At 47.4% G+C, this 19,855-nt stretch overlaps 1 protein-coding gene across 8 annotated transcripts in view; it reads right to left on the minus strand.

Annotated features, from left to right (window-relative positions):
• NLRC5 (NLR family CARD domain containing 5) overlaps positions 1-8,324 on the minus strand; it is an 81,622-nt gene extending 73,298 nt beyond the window's left edge. For all 8 annotated transcript variants that reach the window (XM_032854412.1, XM_032854416.1, XM_032854411.1 and 5 more), the window contains exon 1: positions 8,272-8,324. The gene's annotated coding sequence lies outside the window, so the exon portion shown is untranslated. The remainder of the gene's footprint in view (positions 1-8,271) is intronic.
• Between the last annotated feature and the right edge of the window lie 11,531 nt (positions 8,325-19,855).

Raw genomic sequence — 19,855 nt, forward strand, 5'->3', positions numbered from 1 at the left:
GGCTCAACCCCCTGAGCCACCCAGGCGTCCCAAACCACGGACTTTTAAACAACCAACAGAGCAAAAAAGAAATCACAAGGGAGTTAGAAAATATTCAGAGATAAATGAAATAACACCAAAAAAAACACACCAAAACTTATGGGGCACAGCAAAAGCGATTATAAGGGGAAAATTTATTGTTGCAAATGCTTATATTAAAAAACAAGGAAGGTCTCAAACCAACAGGTTAACCTTACAATTTTAGGAACTAGAAAAGGTGGAACAAACTAAAACCAAGACCATCGGGAAAAAAAGGAAATGATAAGTATTAGAGCAGAAATAAACAGAGAACAGAAAAACAATAGAGAAAAATCAATGAAACCAAAATTGGTTCTAAAAACGATCAACAAAATCAACAAACTTTTAGTTAGACAGACTAACAAAAAAAGAGAACTTAGTAAAATCAAAACTGAAAGTGTACCAGTTCTATAGAAATAATAAGGATTATGAGAGTACAATGAACAACTGTATGCCAACAAACTAGATAAAATGGAGAAATTTCTAGAAACACACAACCTACCAAGACTAACTAAAAAATAATAGAAAATTGAAACAGAGCTGTAGCTAATAAGGAGATTAGATCAGTAATCCAAACTCTCCCAATGAAGAAATTCCCTGGACCTGATGGCTTCACTGGTGAATTCGATCACACATTTATTTTTTTAAAAAGATTTTATTTATTTATTTGACAGACAGAGATCACAAGTAGGCAGAGAGGCAGGCAGAGAGAGAGCAAGGGAAGCAGGCTCCCCACTGAGCAGAGAGTCCGATGCGGGGCTCAATCCCAGGACTCTGAGATCATGACCTGAGCTGAAGGCAGAGGCTTAACCCACTGAGCCACCCAGGCGACCCTCGATCACACATTTAAATACCAGTTCTTCCCAAACTTTCCCAAAAATGAGAGAGGAGGAAACACTTCCTAACTTACTCTATTAGGCCAACATAACCCTGATACCAAAGCCAGACAAAGACACTTTAAGAAAACCACAGACTAATATCCCTTATGAACATTAATGTGAAAATCCTCAAAATTCTAGTAAATTGAATACAAAGCCTATTAAAAGGATCATACACTGGGGTGCCTGGGTGGCTTAGTCAGTTAAGCGTCTGACTCTTGATTATGGCTCAGGTCATGATCTCGTGGGTCGTGAGATCAAGCCCCGCACTGGGCTCTGCTGTCAGCAGGGAGTCTGTTTGAGAGTTGCTCTCCTTCTCCCTCTGTCCCTCCTCGATGCTTATACCTGTGTGCATTCTCTCTCTCAAATAAATAAATACATACATATGTAAATAATTTTTTTAAAAAAAGAGGATTATACACCATAACCAAGCGGGACTCATTCCTGGAATGTAAGGATGGTTTACTGCATGTAACTTGATCAGTGGAACACACCACACCAAAAAAAGGAAGAGAAAACACACGTGATCATCTTGATTGATGCAGAAAACACATTTGGCAAAATTCAACATCCTTTCATATCTTAAAAAACAACAACAAAAAAACCCTCAACCAAATAGGAATACAAGGAAACGATCTCCATTTAGAAAGCCAAGTATGTAGACTCACAGCAAATAATATACCCAATGGTGGAAGACCAAAAGCTTTTTCTCCAAAATAAGGAACAACGCCAGGGGTCTGCTTTCCCCAATTCAATACAGTAGTGAAATTTTTAGCTAGAGCAATTAGGTAAGAAAAAGAAATAAAATGCATCTAAATCAGGAAGGAAGAAGTAAAATTATCTGTTTGCAGATGATATACAATATATATATATATTTTTAAAGATTTTATTTATTTATTTGACAGAGAGATCACAAGTAGACAGAGAGGCAGGCAGAGAGAGAGAGGGAAGCAGGCTCCCTGCTGAGCACAGAGTCCGATGTGGGGCTCGATCCCAGGACCCTGAGATCATGACCTGAGCCAAAGGCAGCAGCTTAACCCACTGAGCCACCCAGGCGCCCTACAATATATTTTTTTAAAGATTTTATTTATTTTTTGACAGACAGAGATCACAAGTAGGCAGAGAGGCAGGCAGAGAGAGAGGAGGAAGCAGGTTCCCTGCTGAGCAGAGAGCCTGATGCCCGGGGCTCCATCCCAGGACCAGCCACCCAGGTGCCCCTACAATATTCTTATATGTAGAAAAACTGCTAAAACTAATACAAGAATCTGGCAAAGTTGCAGTGTCCAAAGCCCACACACAAAAATCAGTTGTGTTTCTCTACACAAAGGATGCCGAATCTGGAAGGGCAATTACAGAAATAATTCCACACACTATAGCATCAAAAAGGATAAAATAGGGGCACCCGGCTGGCTCAGTGGGTTAAAGCCTCTGCCTTCAGCTCAGGTCATGATCTCAGGGTCCTGGAATTGAGCCCCGTATTGGGCTCTCAGCGGGGAGCCTGCTTCCCCCTCTCTCTCTGTCTGCCTCTCTGCCTACTTGTGATCTCTCTCTCTGTGAAATAAATAAAATCTTTTTTTTAAAAAAAGGATAAAATACTTAGAAATTAACCAAGGAGGTGAAAAACATGTACACTGAAAACTATAAAACATTGTCAAAAGAAATTAAAGGCATAAATAAACGGAAACACATTACAGGTTCATGGATTGGAAGATTTAATACTGTTAAAATGTCAATATTAGCCATCTACAGATTAAACCTAATCCCTACCAAAATCCCCACGATTTTTTTTGCAGAAACAGAAAAACCCATCCTAAAATTCATATGGAACCTCCAGAGATCCCCAATTAGCCAAAAGAATCCTGAAAAAGGAGAACAAAACTGTAAAACCTGTAATTCCCGATTTTGAAACTTACTACCAACTAAACCAAAACAGTGTAGAATGGGCATAAAAACAGACGTAGAGACGACTCTTGAACAAGATGGGTTTGAACTGCGTGAGCCCATTTATACATGAATTTTTCCAAGAAATACAGTACTATAAATGTATTAGTGTATTTTCTCTTATGATTTTTTTTAAGATTTTATTTATTTGACAGAGAGAGATCACAAGTAGGCAGAGAGAGAGGAGGAAGCAGGCTCCCTGCTGAGTGGAGAGCCCGATGTGGGGCTCTATCCCAGGACCCTGAGATCATGACTTGAGCCGAAGGCAGAGGCTTTAACCCACTGAGCTACCCAGGTGCCCCTCCTTATGATTTTCTTAATAACATTTTTCCCAAGCTTCCTTTATTGTAAGACTATAGCATATAATACATATAACATAGAAAGCATGAGTTAAATGACGGTTTCTATTATTGGTAGGGCTTCTGGTCAACTGTCTGCTCTCAGTAAGTATGTATTTGAAGAGTCAAAAGTTATACATAGATTTTGACTAGGGGTCAGCACTCCTAACCCCCACATTGTTCCAGGGTCAATGGTATATGGTATAGACCAATAGAATAGAAAGCCCAGAAATAAACTCTTGCATAGATGACCAAATGATTTTTGACAAAGGTACCAGGACCATTCCGTGGGGGAAAGGACAGTTTTTTACAGCCTTCTAATAAATGATGCTGGGCAAACGGGATATCTACATGCAAAAGAATGAATTCAGACCCTTACTTTACACTCCATTTAAAATCCATTCAAAATGGATCAAGAGGGATGGCGCCTGGGTGGCTCAGTCATTAAGCATCTGCCTTCAGCTCAGGTCATGATCCCAGGGTCCTGGGATAGAGCCCCTCACTGGGCTCCCCGCTCGGCCGGATGCCTGCTTCTCCCTCTCCCACTTCCCTTGCTTGTGTCCTCTCTCTCACTGTGTCTCGCTCTGTCAAATAAATAAAATCTTAAAAAAAAAAAAAGGATCAAGCGCCTAAATATAAGACCCAAAACAATAAGACTCTGAGGAGAAAACACAGGACAAAAGCTGAACCACAATGATTTGGCAATGATTGCCTCCTACCCAAAGGCACAGGTAATCACGTATATATACACATACACACATACAAATTGGACTTCATGAAAATCTTTAAAACTCTGAGCATCAAAAGACACTATCCACAGAGTAAAAAGGCAACCCACAGAATGGGAGAAGTTATTTGCAAAACATGTATTTGACAAGGAATTTATCATCGGAATACATAGAGAATGCCTAGAATTCAGTAACAAAACTAAATGTGTGGATCTGAACAACAACGAGACCAACAACTCAATTCAAAAGTGGGCAAAGGACTTGAAGAGACATTTCTCCAAAGAAGATGTAACAATGGCCAATCAGCACATGAAAGACGCAAAGCATCACCAATCCTTAGGGAAATGCAATCAAGACCACAGTGAGGGGCCCCTGGGTGGCTCAGTCTGTTAAGCAGCTGACTTCAGCTCAGGTCATGATCCCAGGGTCCTGGGATCAAGCCCCACATCAGGCTCCCAGGTCAGCAGAGTGTCTGTTTCTCCCTCTCCCTCTGCCCCTTCCTTTACTCTGCACACATGTGCTCTCTCTCTCTCAAATAAATAAATAAAATCTTTTTAAAAAACCGACTAGAATGAGACTGATACCACCTCACTCCCATTAGGATGGCTACTACCAAAACAAAACAAAACAAAACAGAAAACAATAAATACTGGCGAAGATGTGGAGAAATCAGAACCCCTGTGTGCCACTGGTGGGCATGGAAAAATGGTACAGCTGCTGTGGAAAACAGGATGGTGATTCCACAAAACAATTAAAAATGGAATTATCATACGACCCAGCAGTTCCACTTCTGAGCATCTACTCAAAAGAACAGAAAGCAGTCTCCCAGGTTCACAGCACCCTTATTTGCAATCGCTAAAACACGGAGATAACCCGAGTACCCCTCAGTGGAGAAACAGAGAAGCGGGATGTGGTATATTCTTGCAATGGAATATTATTTAGCCTTAAGCAGGAAGGAAATCTTACAACATACAACATGGCTAACCCTTGAGGGTGTTACACTAGAAGAAATGAGCCAGTCCCAAAAAGACAAAGGTGACATGCTTGCACTTACATGAGGCACACAGAGTATCCTATCCACAGAGACAGAAGGTAGAATGGTGGTGGCCAGGGGCTGGGGCATGGGTGTTACTGGACAGTGGGCATAGAGGTTCGGTTGTACAGAATGAGAAGAGTCCCGGGGGTGGATAGTGGTGACAGCTGCACAGCAGTGTGAAGGTGCCTATCACTCCTGAATATTTTAAGTGGTTAAAATGGTTAAGATAGTAAGTTTTGTACTATGTGCCTTTTTAACTTCGAACAAATAGAGTCTATATATTCCTTTAGAAGTCCACGTTGAGAAGAGAACCTAGCCTAAGGAAACATTCCAGAATGTGAGCAAAGCTCTAGCTAGCAGGATGTCCGTGCCCGATCTTTCCTGACACAGATAAACTGGCTCAGGCACCAAGCCACCCGAAAGTACCAGGGCCTCGGGAAGGTTAGCATCCCCCGGCCCCCACCCTCCGCCCAGGGGACCGGAGGGGAGGCTGTAGAGAGAGGTCTCCTCCGGTGGAGGGCTCCTGCGGCAAGCCCAGCCTTTTGCTCAATTACATGGAAAAAAAAAAAAAAATGAACTTGCAATAAGCATTTTGAGCACAGAAGACCGGAAACAAAGTTTCCTCCTCCTCCTTTTTCTTGCCATTGTCTCTGCCTGGTTCCCTCTTCCTCCAGACATCATCATGGTCCATGGCCCCCTGCCTGGCCCCCCTCAACTGTCCCAGTGCCCCTTGTGGGAAGTTCTGTGCCTCCCCGAACACAACCATCCTTGCACCCGCCGTGCACTTACCCCCTCGCCTAACTTGTCTTTCTTCACTGCAGTCACACGTCGTGTACTTGTTTGTTGTGTTTCTGTTGGCACATCAGCGAGACCTGTCATGTTCTCAGCTCTAACCCAGTGCCCAGCGCAGGACCTGACATGTTCTGGAAACTCTTTGCGGAGAGGGTTAATGATTGCTGGGCGGAGCCAGGCGGGAATCCGTGTAGTCAGTACTGGGCATCCTACCTCCAAGAAGTTTCTCTGTGTGTGGGTGGGGGGGGAGGAGTGTCTCCTCCCTGCGTGGCCTAGCCACTCTCCACCTTCTCTCTCTCCTCCCTTCTCTTGGGAGCAAATACAGCACCGACCCCCAGCACCCCAACCCACTCACAGGCTCCACACAGAGCCTGCCCTGCTTCCACCCTGTCCTGGTCCCTGCTGACCACTTTGCATATGGCCCCCACCAACCCCGATCCTAATCAAGGTACTTTCCCAAAAGTACTTCCCTTCTTGAGAGCAATCTGGTGGGAAATGTGGAAAGAAATAAATGTCACCTTCATATATATATATGTATATATATATATATATACACACTAATACATATATGTTTTAAAATTCTTCCCACATTTTATATATATCTGTATCTATCTATCTATCTATAAATAAAACAGAGGAAACAGTCCATGCATAGTAGAAGAAAACAAGACCCAATATAAATGCTTAAAAAGGCAAATATGGGTCCACCATTCTATGGACAACTATGCAGCCACTTAAAATGCCAATATACTCATGTTATAAAGAGTGAATTTCCTTAATATGCACAGTGTTTTTACAACTAAATAGGAGAAAGACTAACAACCCAACAGAAAAGTGGGAAAAGGATATGAATAGACAGTCTATGGAAAATGAACTACAAATGACCCTTAAATATTTGAAAAGATAAGAGAAATGGGGGGGTAGATATCATCATTCATCTCCCAGATCTGCAAATAGGGAAAAGTCTAATAATGTGCTGGGGCGGGTGTGGGAAGCAGGCCCCCTCACAGGTAGCTGCTGGGAGTGCGATTTAGTCCAACACATAAGGACGGTAATTTGCCATATTTATCAAAGTTCAAACTGCGTATTTCTTTTTGACCTGGCAAATCCACTCCTGGATCTGTTCGTTTGTTCGTTCTTTCTTTCTAGCTTTTATTTATTTATGAGAGAGAGTGAGAGAGCGCGCGTGCAGGTGTGCAAGGCGCGGGGAGGGGCAGAGGGAGAAGCAGACTCCCCGTCGAGGAGGAAGCCCTATGAGGGGCTCGATCCCAGCACCCTGAGATCAGGACCTGAGCCGAAGGCAGGTGCTTAACTAAATGTTTTTCTCCAGTTTTTCTCTGTCCTCCTGAATGTTTTTCTTAAAGGCTTACTCTCACAGATGCAAACATGATACTTAAACAAAGATATTCATTACAACACTGTTTGGGATAGCAAGAGAAACATTCAGGGAACAACTTAAATGCCCAATTTAACAGTAGTTAAATTAATGATGACACAACCATATAATGAAATACTCTGTAGCTGTTAAAAAGGAAAAAGCAGGGGTGCCTGGGTGGCTCACTGGGTTAAAGCATCTGCCTTCGGCTCAGGTCATGATCTCAGGGTCCTGGGATCTAGCCCCGCATCAGGCTTCCTGCTTGGTGGGAAGCCTGCTTCTCCCTCTCCCACTCCCCCTACTTGTGTTCCCTCTTTCCTGTGTCTCTCTCTGTCAAATAGATAAAATCTTTAAAAAGAGAGAAAAAAAAAAAAGAAAAAGGCAGATTGTTTTTGGTTTTGATGTGGAAAGATTTCCAAATTGTATTACATTTTGAAAAAAGATAAAAAAAACTATAGAGTATATCACCATTTGTAAGAAGGGGGATATCTATACCCATATTTATATCTGTATCTATCTATCCATCTATCCATATCCATGTTTGTAAAGGCCCACCTGAATGATCTTTGTAAGGACACATGAGAACCTGGTAACACTGGTGCCTTCAGGGAGGGTAATCAGGTGGCTGGGAGACAGGGGAAGGCGGACACTTACTCTGCATCATAACCTCTTTGTATATTTTATATCATTTTACTATATGAATATATTAGCTATTAAAAATGAAATAATTTTAAAAAATGATATAGGATGTACTTTCCCTCTAATATGTAATTCCATTTTATTCAGTTTAAAAAGTATAATTCCATTTTGGTTTTTATGTATGAGTCCACAGAAAAATATGAATATACACACATAGAAAAAAGACTGGAAATAAACCAAAGTAGAAGCAGAGGTCATCCAAGGTCAAGTCAATGTTCCCTCAGGCTCTCTGAAGTTCTCCTTTGCTATATGTTCTTAAGAGTTCTCAGAGGCAACTCAGGTAGAAGGTCTGCTAAAAACCTTTCTGGGGAAGACTCCTGTGTCTAGAGAATTTATCGGAAGACTTTGGAGTGACACACAGGTTGGAGCAGGAGTCCCATCACAGAGAGTCAGGCTTGAAACAAGCAAGATAAATGAGTGAACTCACGTTTCCCCATGACTCTCATCTCTCCATCCCAGGAAAATGACTGTTTTCATGCCCTGCTCAATCAGGGAGAAAGGATGACCACAGAACAGAAGAAGAGTCTGGGATCAGAGATGGCCAGAGGAACCAAGCTCACCCCCACCTCTACCCTCCAGATTCACAGAGGGCTGAAGGACACATGGGGCTTCCCAAAGGAACAGAATAGGGGTTCATGCCAACTTTACTCAGTCCTCAAGGACCCAAGAGCCTTCAGATAGCATATGGGTAATATAATCATGCCCAGTTTACAGGCAACAAGTCCCACATATGACCGAGTGCTTGCCTGCCCCATCCCTTCTGGTTTTAAGTAGAGTGTGTGGGAGACACATGTTCTCCAGGGTGGCCAGAGGGATCAAAAACTTTCCCTTCTCTGCACAGCCTACACCAACAGCCAGACTGATCATTTTTCTTTTTTTTTTTTTTTCTTTGCAAATCCTCTAGGTGTTTTCCTTGCAGAATGGGTTTCAGCCAAGGTAGACTTGGGGCTACTAGCCAATGCTCAAAAAATAGATTTGGCAAAGGACCCCAGTAGTTTATGTCCTCAGAACACCAACAAAAAGTTTTTACAAAGTATTGGCACTTGTGTTAATTTGCTTGAGCCTTAATGCAGCTCTGGAAAGCAGAAGCTAGGTTCTGGGCTGGTGAATTAGCTTCCTAGCTTGGTTACAGTTGTAACAAAGCACCCTGGGGGGGGGGGAGGAGCCTTCCTTGGCTTTTCTGATTTCTGCTGGTTGCTGGCAATTCTTGGGGTGTCCTGCCTTATAGACGCATCAATTCTGGTCTCTGTCTCTGTTGTCACCTGGCTGTCATTTCACGGCGTGTGTGCATCTTCATAAACTGACTTCCTCTCTTATAAGGACACCAGTCACACTGAATTAAGGACCCAGTTAACTCTGATATGACTTCAGCTTAACTAATGACATCTGCTACTACCCTATTTCCAAATAAAGTCACAACTCAGAGATACGGAGGGTAAGGACTTCAACATATCTTTCTCCAGGACACAACTCAATTCCTCACAGCTGGGAAAAGACACCCCAAGAAGTTTTGCGGAATTTTCCTCCAGCCCTGCAAAAGTCCAGTCGGAGGCGCAAAGCTAGCGAAAACTCTTCCAGAGCACTTTCCCTTCTGCTGGTCTGCACTCACGGAGGACCCACTGCTCTCCACGCACTGAGGTGGACCAGGCACTGGGGCGTATCTCGTCCAACCCTGAGGCACGCTCTGAAGGACATATAATCACCCCCAGCTCACAGATGAGAAACTGACCTTCTGAGGAAATCGACATGGTCACCCAGCAAACACCAGGTGCTGAGGGCCATGATCCCTCTGCTTCCCACAGCAGGCACCAGGCAAGCCATGTGCCGGGCTTCGGGGATAAGGCAGGTGGGCACGATCAGCACCTTGGCAGTGGGAGACCAAGCCGAATGCTTTTCTGGACTTAATGCTTCTTAGAAGGAAAAGCAATTTGGAGGGAGGAGGCTCTAGGCACTGGCCTGTGAGTACAGCCCACCTCCGGACACTCCCAGGTCTGGGAAGCTAGGAAGTTCTGGTTTTCCAACTGTTTTTAAAGTCTGCAAACCCCCAACCTTTTAAAAAGGAAACGGAAGAACCCCCAACTTATAAAACGGATGCAAACCAGGCTGAAGGCAAAGGACCTCGCTCAGACGTCCCTAAATGGCTGGTTCAGCAAACCCCAGGTCCTGAACCCCCAAGTGAGAAAAATGGCTGAAAACCACATAAAATGCCAAAAGCATGTGCCTGGGTGGCTCAAGATAAAATGGATAAAATGCCAAAAGCAAGTAACAAAATGACGCCCATGTTTTCACCCGATTATGAGGTTAAAACATTCATCGGATATAGTCTGGGGGGACTTGACATGAAGAAATTACTGTTCAAATGCTTCCAGTCTTCAGATGGTGCCGTGTTTTATTTTTGTTTTGTTTTGTTTCTTTAAAGATTCCTTATCTTTTAGTACATTCGGAGATATTTCAGTTAAATGCTATGATGTCTGTTTGCCATTTGTTTCAAAATGAGGTGTGGCAGATATGAAAGTGGGCTGAGGAACGAAATGCAGGGGTTGAGTGATGGTTACATGGCGCTTCCTTACATCCAAACCAGCAAGCTGGCAGGCTCAACCTCACTAACTCCATTCCTTTTATCCTCATTGTCAATAATAATAATAATAATAATGATAATAATAGTAATAATAATAAAGCATGCTTACGCTTAAAAGCGTGAATTGTGCAGAATGAGTCGCGAGACTTTCAAAATGCCTTTTATTTTTTTTAATTATTATCGAGGTAGAGTTGCCTACAATGTTATATTAGTTTCAGGTGTAAAACAGCAAGGCCACAACTCCACACACGTGCAGCTATCCTCTACTATAATACCCTTGCCTAGATTCCTTCTACTGTACATTCATCTCTCTGACTTATTTATTTCATAACTGAAAGTCTGCACCTCTTTTCTGTAAAGCACATGATGGACATGCAAAAAGCCGTGCGTGTTTAATGTATACAACCTTTTGAGATTGGCGGTGAGCATGCACCTGTGAAATCAGCACCACGATCTATGCCATAAGCCCGTCCATCACCTCCAAAAGTTTCTCCCACCCTCTATTATTTGTGCATGTTAACTCTAGGCTCGATGCTGTACAGATCTCTAGGAATGACCTATGTAGCCCACAAAGTTTGTACCTCTTGGTCCCTTTTACCTATCTCGCCCCTACCCGTCCCCCCGCCTCCCGCTGCTATAATTCTTTAAAAAGCAATTAAAAGTTAAAGTTCCAGGAGCTTTGGGAGGCTGGGGAGAAAGGGAAGCGCAGCCGGGTACCCCGCCCCTCAGCTCGGGTAACCCCGACTTGCCTCCCTCTGCGGCTCGCACCTCCACCCCCAAACTCCGCCGGGCAGCGGGCGCCCAATCTGTCCACCGGTCGGTCAGTCCCTGCACCCTGCCACCGGGTCAGCCAGCCGGCGGCCGGCGGAGCCCCCCGGCCCAGCGCCCTCGGGCACCCCCGGCCCGGTGCTCCCCACGCCGCTGGCCCGCAGTTCCGGGGCTCGCTCTCCACTCACCCGGCGCGCTCCGGCTCCGCCACGCTCCTGCCCCGCCGCGCTGCGTACGAAACTGAAAGCGGGCGGAGAGCACCCGGGCTGGTGCTGGGAGCCGGCGGCCGCTGCCGAGAAATCACGTGGATTCCAAGTGCCGCCGCCGGCGGGGGCGCGGGCCGGGCGGTGCCGCACCGCGGTTCCCGCGCTCTGAGCGCGGTTCGCCCCAACCCAGGCACTGCCCCCGGAGGCGACACGGAGGCAGGAGAGCGCGCGTGGAGGAGATCAGGGTGCCCCAGGAGGACCCCGGGCTGAGCTCCCCTCTCCCGGCCTGTGGGGACACTAAGGAGGCGGGGACAGGGTGAGAAAGAAGAGATGGTCGCTGTGCAGAAGGAGACAGAACCCAGGGGCCCGGCTCCTGTCCCGCGGTGCTCTCCAGACTGAAAGGAGGGGTGAAGGGGGTAACAGCAATAATTGGTTGCTAACTAACAGGAAGCCTTTGGTTCTCTGACCCGGTGCTGGACACTATCTAGGAAAGTATCTAATCCTCAGAATAACCCTAAAATGCAGACGCAAGCATGACTCCACTTTACAGATGAGCAAACTGAGGCTTAGCCAGGCGAACGAATTTGCCCCAGTCGCACAGGCAGAGATGAGGAAGAGAGGAACCAAGAGTGCTGGTGGGTCAGAAGGAAGATGAGGCTCCCCGGGGAGGGGCTCTGCAGCCCTCCTGAGCAAGGACTGGTCCAACTACCCTCCCAAAGCTCCACTATAAGCTTCTGGCTTTTCTGCACCCCTCCTGGGACAGGGAGCTCCCCTCCTTCTGCTGGGGACACATCCATCCTGGGGACAAGTCAGCCTGTTAGGAAGGTCCTCCACTCACCTCCCTGGGCTGGTTTGCACTCTCCGCTCACTTCCATCCCATGTGAGTACGAAGGTACTGCAGGATAGAGGTCACATCAGTGTCAGACAGCCCTGGACTGAAGTCCTGCTCTCCAGCTACTGGCCCACCGCCTTTACTCGGGCCACCTTGACCCTGCTAGAGGCCCTGCCTGCCAGTTCCCAGAGGAGGTCCTGGTCAGCTTAGTGAGTGTCCCACCCTTGCTTTGGGTCCCAAGAGATAAAGAGAAACAAGCCCTAGAGAGGGGCACCTGGGTGGCTCAGTCAGTTAAGCATCCACCTTTGGCTCAGGTCATGAACCCAGGATCCGGGGATTGAAGCCCCCCCAACCCCTGCCAACGGGCTCCCTGCTCAGAGAGGTTCTGCTTCTCCTTCTGCCGCACTTTTCCATCAAAATAAATAAATAAACAAAATCTTTTAAAAAACAAAAAACAAGCCCAAGAGAGCACTTGGAGGGGCTAGAGCAGGGCTCAGAAATTGGTGGTTTCCCATGAAATGGTCCCAAAGGTGAGGGGGCAGCTCTCTTGCCTCCGAACCAGCAAAATCCAGGCTAGGCCCTTTGGGCACATTCCTGATATGGGCCCTGATCTTTTCTCTCTCCCCCTCCTCTTTGTTCTCGGTGCTACAGCAGCCTCCATTCAGTTCCTTTTTCTTCTTTTCTTTTTTGGGAGGGGAAGGGCAGAGAAAGAAATGAGGGAGAAAGAGAACAAGCAGGCCTCACCCCCAGTGTGGAGTGCAACACAGGGCTCGATCCCATGACCCAAGCCGAAATAAAGAGTCAGATGCTCCACTGACTGAGCCACCCAGGTGTCTCCCTCCATTGTTTCTTGAATCTGTCATGATTGTGTCCTTCTGCCCCAGGGACTTTGCACATGTTTGGGTCTTCCTCTTTCCCCATCCCATTCGGCCAGTGTGGTAATAGGGGTTTTCTCCACACATCCTTTGTGGAGCCTGGTGTCTCCCAAGGCTGGGAGATAGAAATCTTTTGTATTATGGCCTGAGGGTAGGAAGAAGACCTGCTCTGAGCAGGCGGTTTGGCCAAAAATCTGCTTATGAGAAATGTCTCTTCCATGTTAAAGCCCGATTGGCCTTTTAGGGGCTCCCTCCTCCTCTTCTACCAGAAAGCAGACCTCTGTGAGGGCCCCTTGCTATCCCCGCTATCCTCGGGATCTGAAGCTCCCTGGTGCCCCCATATTTCCTGTCCTACACTGGAAGCACATGTAACAGAGGATAAGTGACAACTCATGCAGGAAGCTGGTCAGAAGAGGAGATGGCCCCTATGATGCCCAGGTTGGGGTGGGCAAAGGGGCTGAAAGGAGCCAATGCTGTGGGGGAAGGGAGAGAGGGTCTGAGAGACACTCTCTGTTGACCAAGGGGAAAACAAGGAAACCCAGCCAGGCCATTTCTGCTTCTATCATTTCCTCTCCCAAAGCCACACAGGCAAGCAGATATGCAAAAGAAAGGCAAGGCCAACTTGTACCCTGTGAGGAAGAAAGCAGAAAGCTCTGGACGGGGCCTTCCAAAGTACCTCCTGCACACACCAGTAAGGCTGTCTAAGATTCCCCCATTAGTTTCACCGCATATAGATGAAAATCCTACAGTGCTGGGGTCAACAGAGAATTCGGAGATCATCCAATCCAACACTCTCATTTTATAGGAAGGGGAACTGAGGCTCGGGGCTGGGCTTACACCGGGTCCCAGCCTTCCAGCTCTCGGCCCTTTCTGCCACATCAGGTTGCCAGCAGGGGACCTGTGCCCTTAAAGTGGGTTGAGCCATCCTGTGTGGTGGCAGACATGGTATTCTCTGGGTCAACCCGGAAACAGGGATCCACGCGCTGACCGTGGTACCGGCGTGCAATGCCACTAGTAGGGACAGCGGCCTCGAAGGAAGGGGACCCAGGATTCTCCATGGCTGGAGGGTCAGAGGCCTTTGTAGCTCTGCCTGAGGAGAGCTAAAAGCTGAATGAGTGCCTCCCCTGCAGCCTCATGTCCCCCAACACTCCTCCGGCCCACACCTGACCTCAGGGATGACCCCTGTGGTGATCACTGGCCACAGGAAGCTCTGGATGGACTCGGAGCTGCTGTGCCCAGCAGAGTGCTCCCTGGGCACACAAGTGACCCACGGGGCAGAGGGCCCTACAGTCCGGCCAGCACTCATCTCTATGCCCATGATAAAGTACATCCCATCCTGCACCTCTTGTCCTGCTCCCCACATCAGGGGGAACCTCTCCCAAGTGGTCCCTCCTAGGCCCTGGAGTGGGCTCCGACTCTCATCCCATTCCACAGAAGAGAAATCAAGGCCTGGGGAGGGGCCAGTCATCCATTGCTTTCTTGCATCTCTCAACCCCCTTCATCCATACCACCTGCAACCTAAGGGCCTCCCGGCAGACACACAGGGAGAGGGATGGGTCACAGGAAGAGATGAGGGAAGGGCTGTTCAGTCTTACTGCCTTCTGTCCTGTTGCCTGATTTCCTGGAGGGCCTCCTGTCTGCTCTGTAAGGCAGAAGGAACTAGAGAGCTTGTCTCTCCCCATCCACCCAAGACCATTTCCTACCTCAGGTTAGAAATAGGGTGCCTGGGTGACTCAGTGGGTTAAGCCTCTGTCTTCAGCCCAGGTCATGATCTCAGAGTCCTGAGATCGAGCCCCGCATCGGGCTCTCTGCTCAGCAGGGAGCCTGCTTCCCCTCTCTCTGCCTACCTCTCTGCCTACTTGTGATCTCTCTGTCAAATAAATAAAATCTTAAAAAAAAAAAGTTAGAAATAGTCTTCAGTTTAATTGCGAAATCAAAAAGAAAGGAGAATGTGGCCCTCTGTTGCCCTTCTCCCCGAGAAAATAAACTCTAGGCATAATTCTAAGTGCCTCTGTCTAATATTTATGACCCTTCAAAAGAGCCCTCTTGACCCCTCTCTGGACATCTACCATCCCAGCTGCCCTTGCTCAGACAGTCCCTTCCTCCTGCCACGCCCTCCCGGTGCCCTTCATGCTGATTCTTCCTCCTATTTAGAAGTGTCTCTATAGGACGGGTTGCCTGGCTGGCTTAGTCTGTAGAGCATGTGACTCAGGGCCCTGAGTGCAAGTCCCACGTTGGCTGTAGAGCTTACTTAAAAAAAAAAAAAAAAAAAAAAAAGTCTAGGTAAGGGTCTTGTCTCCCCAGCAATCAGGCCATAAGTCCTGGAAGGAAGGAACACTATTTCCCCACCAATGTTGGTGTCTGACACCAGAGGGACCAGGGAGAGATCTGAGGGGTCCACCACCCACTCCTCTCTCAGCAGCACATACTGGGAATCCCAGAGGCTTAGAAAGAGCTTCCTTTTGGAATAGAGGGCCTGGCTGGTAGTGATGGCATCCTGGGGGGAAGTGAGCCAATTCACGGGGGTCCTCTCGGGACCCTGGACTCTCTGTATTGAGTGGCTGGAGAGTGTGGGCAACAGCGGACCCCGGGAATCGTGGGGTCAGACCTCACTCTGCTGAAAGATCAAGTTAGTGGTTTCCCAGCTTCTGTGCTTTTGAGGTCACATGGGCCCTTCCCGTCCCAGATTCTCACTTTTCCTCCCTCCTAGCAGCTTCTTCCTGGTGGTCAGAAAACAATGTGCCCCAGGACCTTGCCCCATGACAATGGGCTCATGCCTCCCAGATGAAACCAGCATCAAAGCAAGGTGAGCCTTCGTCTGCTGGTGGGGGGATTTACCTGCATTTTTACTCTCTGGAGACCACTAGCTGGGCGCTACTCCAAGTGTAGACCCTTAGCTGGCAGCATCAGAGCAGAGAGGGAACTTGTTAGAAATGCAGATTCCCAGGCCCCTCCCCACTGAATCTGAAGTTTGGGGGTAGAAGGACCAAGAATCTGTTTTGGCCACCCCTGCAGGTGATTTTGATATATACCCATGTGTGACCCACAGATAACTTTCAAATAACCTCCTGAGTGGGAGTCATGAGTTCTATTAGCACCTTCCCCAACTACCGTTTATTTCCTTCATAACTTGGGGCACAGTTGGTGGTTAGACAGTCTTTTGTTTGGCTGGTTAGTTATTGGCATCTCTACCTATTAGACTGTAAGTTTCATAAAGTCAGGAACTTCCTATGGGCCTGGCCCAGAGTGAGAATTCAATAGATATTGTTGAAAATACATACAGGGTTCCCCTCGCTGGCTCAGTCATTAAGCATCTGCCTTTGGCTCAGGTCATGATCCCAGGGTCCTAGGGTGGAGACCTGCATCCAGCTCCCTGCTCAGTGGGAGGCCTACTTCTCCCTCTCCTACTCCCCCTGCATCTGTCAAATAAATAAATGAATTCTTAACAAAAAAAAAGAAAATACATACAGACGTACATACATACATACATACAAGTACTGGGGATGCAGAAACTCTTGACTCTGGGATGAATGTGACATATGACCTTGAACTAGTGTCCTTCCGGTTCCAGCCTCTGGAGCTCCTTCTGTACAGTGAAGGGGTGAGCCCGGCTGATCCTGGAGGGCTGCTCCTGCTCTCTGGCATTTTAGCAGGGACTTGGTGTCATGCCTCCTTAGGCCAGACATCCCATACCAGCTCCCTCATGTCATCTCCTCCCCACCAACCCCAAGCCTTTGTGATTTCTGCTGCTTCCTCTTGGCCTTTTAAGACTCTAAGGGATGATCTCAATCTACCTCCTCACCTGAGTCTCAACCCCTTTACACCCCAAAATGACCTCTCCCCTCAGCCACAGTGGGAGTCCCGCTCCCTTCCCTGCCCCCTCAGGTACCATCACTGTTGTCCCATCTGTCTCTCCCCACCCCCACCCCCAGCCAGGACAGTTTCCAACAGCTCTCTCCCTGCCCCTCGAGATCCTGTTAAATCTGCCTTCTGGAAGCATTCCCGCCTGTAAAAGTCTTGGTTCACAGATTGCTAAAAAGCTTTTATGTCACAGTCAGACTCAAAAGCAGGAAGGGAAGTCTTTGGGAGCCAGAAACAGGAGAGGACACCTAGAAAAATTGGTGGCCTATGGTTTAAGCAGGACGTGCTGGGACAGAGAGTTGACAGGTGTTTGAGGACTCTGAACTTTTCGGATTCCCAAACAACCAAAGAGATGAATAAAATAATACAAAATTTTAAAAGATTTTTGAAAGGCAACTTGCAGTGTGCTAGCCAGGATCAGATCCTGGGACAGAAAGGCAGTATCAGTGGGAAAAGTCTGGAGTCTGGTTCCTAGCAATGTACCAGCATTAATCTTTCCATTATGACAAAGTGACAATGGCTAGGAATGACTGTGGGGTCTTTTGAAAAATACTTTATTTTCCACGATGGGCCTGCGTTCCCTTTGTCTTTAGCTTTCGTGCTTTAAGAAATACTGAGAACACACATACTCCTTACCCACGATTCCTTATCCACAACAACAGAAGCAAACAACCTCTGAAAACTATTCTCCTTAAGCTCGTCAGTCAACACAGCCATTTGGACAGGAGGCCATTTACGGTATTTACCTCGCTTCCTGCGAATATTCACATGTGGAGAACTATCAGAGTGCTTGACTATTGGGGTGCTACCCCCCCATCCCACAGGGGCATCCAGCAATATCCCCAGTGCACGCGCGTGCTGTCCCACCTTTCCAAAATCTGCAAAATTCTGAATGTGGAAATTCACATGGCCCTCATGGATAGGGACAGGGGTGTGGCTCTGTGTACCAAATCCCCTGTCCTACCACTGAGCCTAAGAATGAAATATTACTAAAAATTGTCCACACCTCCCTATGTACCCCTTTATAACTCGTGATTTCGATTATTAGGAAGATGTTGGAGAAACAGCCAATCACAGCAGGGGTGGTGAGAAGAATTGGGGAAAAGAGTTTGGAAGTTTCAGAGACGCCTCTGTGGGCCGGGGCCCCTATTTCCCCACCTCCCCCCATACCCACCTCACCTCTTCAAAAGTAAGACACCAAGAGTCACCTGCTTGGGTGTGGGGGGAGGAATTATACCATCACGGAAGAACTCCCATACCTAGTCCTGACAAGCAACCTTGGGCGTCCTACAGCAGGAGTGGACAGTGACTTGGGGCTGGTTGGTGGGGAAACCAAGGAAAAGCTGTGGGAGACATAAAAGGTTCCATGGCCAGGACAGGGCCCCGTGAGACTAGCTGTGGTACTTCCCCTGGAGATGGGAAGAATGAAACTGACAGCTCTGGTCACTTGTGCTCCTCCCTAAGGCGGGAGCTAGGGCCCCATGGCTTGAATCGAGGCCCCACTCCGTCACTAATTTGCCAGTGATGACCTTTGCCCTCTTTGGCCCTTGGCTTTCCCGTTGGTGGTAGTGAAGCAATCCTTTTCCCTGCCTGCCTCTCAGGGTGTGAGAAGGATGCCTTTGCTTAGCCTTCCGTGCCTCATCTTCTGGAAAATACGGATAATAATAGTAGCTAACTCACAGGGTTGTTGCGAGGGAAAATGAGATAATCCACATATAGAGCTCAGAACAGGACCTGCTGCCTGGGGACCTTCCAAGAGAGTCTGTTGCTTTTAGTCAAGAATATTCCTGAAACATGGACTCAGCTTCAGCCCTGGGTGAGAAGGTGGGCTGCAGCAGAGAGCCAAATGGACATGGTCTCTACCTTCAGGAAGCCCAACATTCATCAGATAACCCCAGAACTAAATAGAAAATGGCAACTGAGCAGTATTTTATTGGAGAAATGCAACAGGCTGTGGTTTGAGGACCCTCAAGAGGGGATCTGACCTACTGTGTGTCTGTGGTAGGGGCGTTCCCTGAGGATGAGGAGGGATCAGATGGGGGGAAGGGAGATAGAAAGCATTCAGGGCAGAGGCAACAGCAAGTGCAAAGGCCCTGTGGAGGGAGCATGGCTAATGCGGGCGATGGGGCTGGGAGTGAGACCTGAGGTGGCCTGGGCAGGGCCCCAGGACCTGCAGTTTTTGGACTGCTGGGCTGGGCTCCAGGACACCGCTCCTCAAAAATCAATCGAACCAATGGCTACCTTACAACAAAAGGTTTTATTTAATACATAGCTGAGCTCAGAAGAAAGAAAGGGATAGTCCCAGGGACTGGAGATGCAGAGAACTGAGAGCTAAAACCATACATAAAGTATCCCAGAGAGATAAGGATGAGGATGTGGGTTCAAACCACACCGGCCTGGGGTTTTAACACCTTCAGAGGGAAAGACAGAAGATGAGAAGGTGGGATGAAGACGTCTCCTATCTGTGAAAAGGAAAGTGAATGAGGCAGCCATGGGGAACATTGGGGTGGGGCTGGGTGTGGATATAAATGGAAAACTCTAGCTCATGTACATGAAGTGATAAAGAATGTATTTATATAGCCAGCATGCTGGGGGACTTCCTGAGCTGAGGAAGGAGCCCAGAAAAACATCCAGACTAATGAATAATGTAAACTCCGGGGTTCCTGGCGGGAGTCAGCACAAAACCCTCCTCTAAGGAAATGTAGGCAATTCAGAAAGCAGTCTGTCCACGGGACAACCAAATTCCAGGAAAGTTGAGCTTGTAAGGAAACTGAAACTGAAACTGAAACTCAAAAGCCATACAAGGAAACCATCTACCACAAGAGAGAGCTGGCAAAACACACCCAATTAGAGGATGAGCTCCCCCAAGGATCTGACGGGATAGAACCACC

This window comes from Lontra canadensis, unplaced genomic scaffold, assembly GCF_010015895.1.
Source record: "Lontra canadensis isolate GAN:19392208 unplaced genomic scaffold, GSC_riverotter_1.0 scaffold8, whole genome shotgun sequence".
Classification (NCBI taxonomy): domain Eukaryota; kingdom Metazoa; phylum Chordata; class Mammalia; order Carnivora; family Mustelidae; genus Lontra; species Lontra canadensis.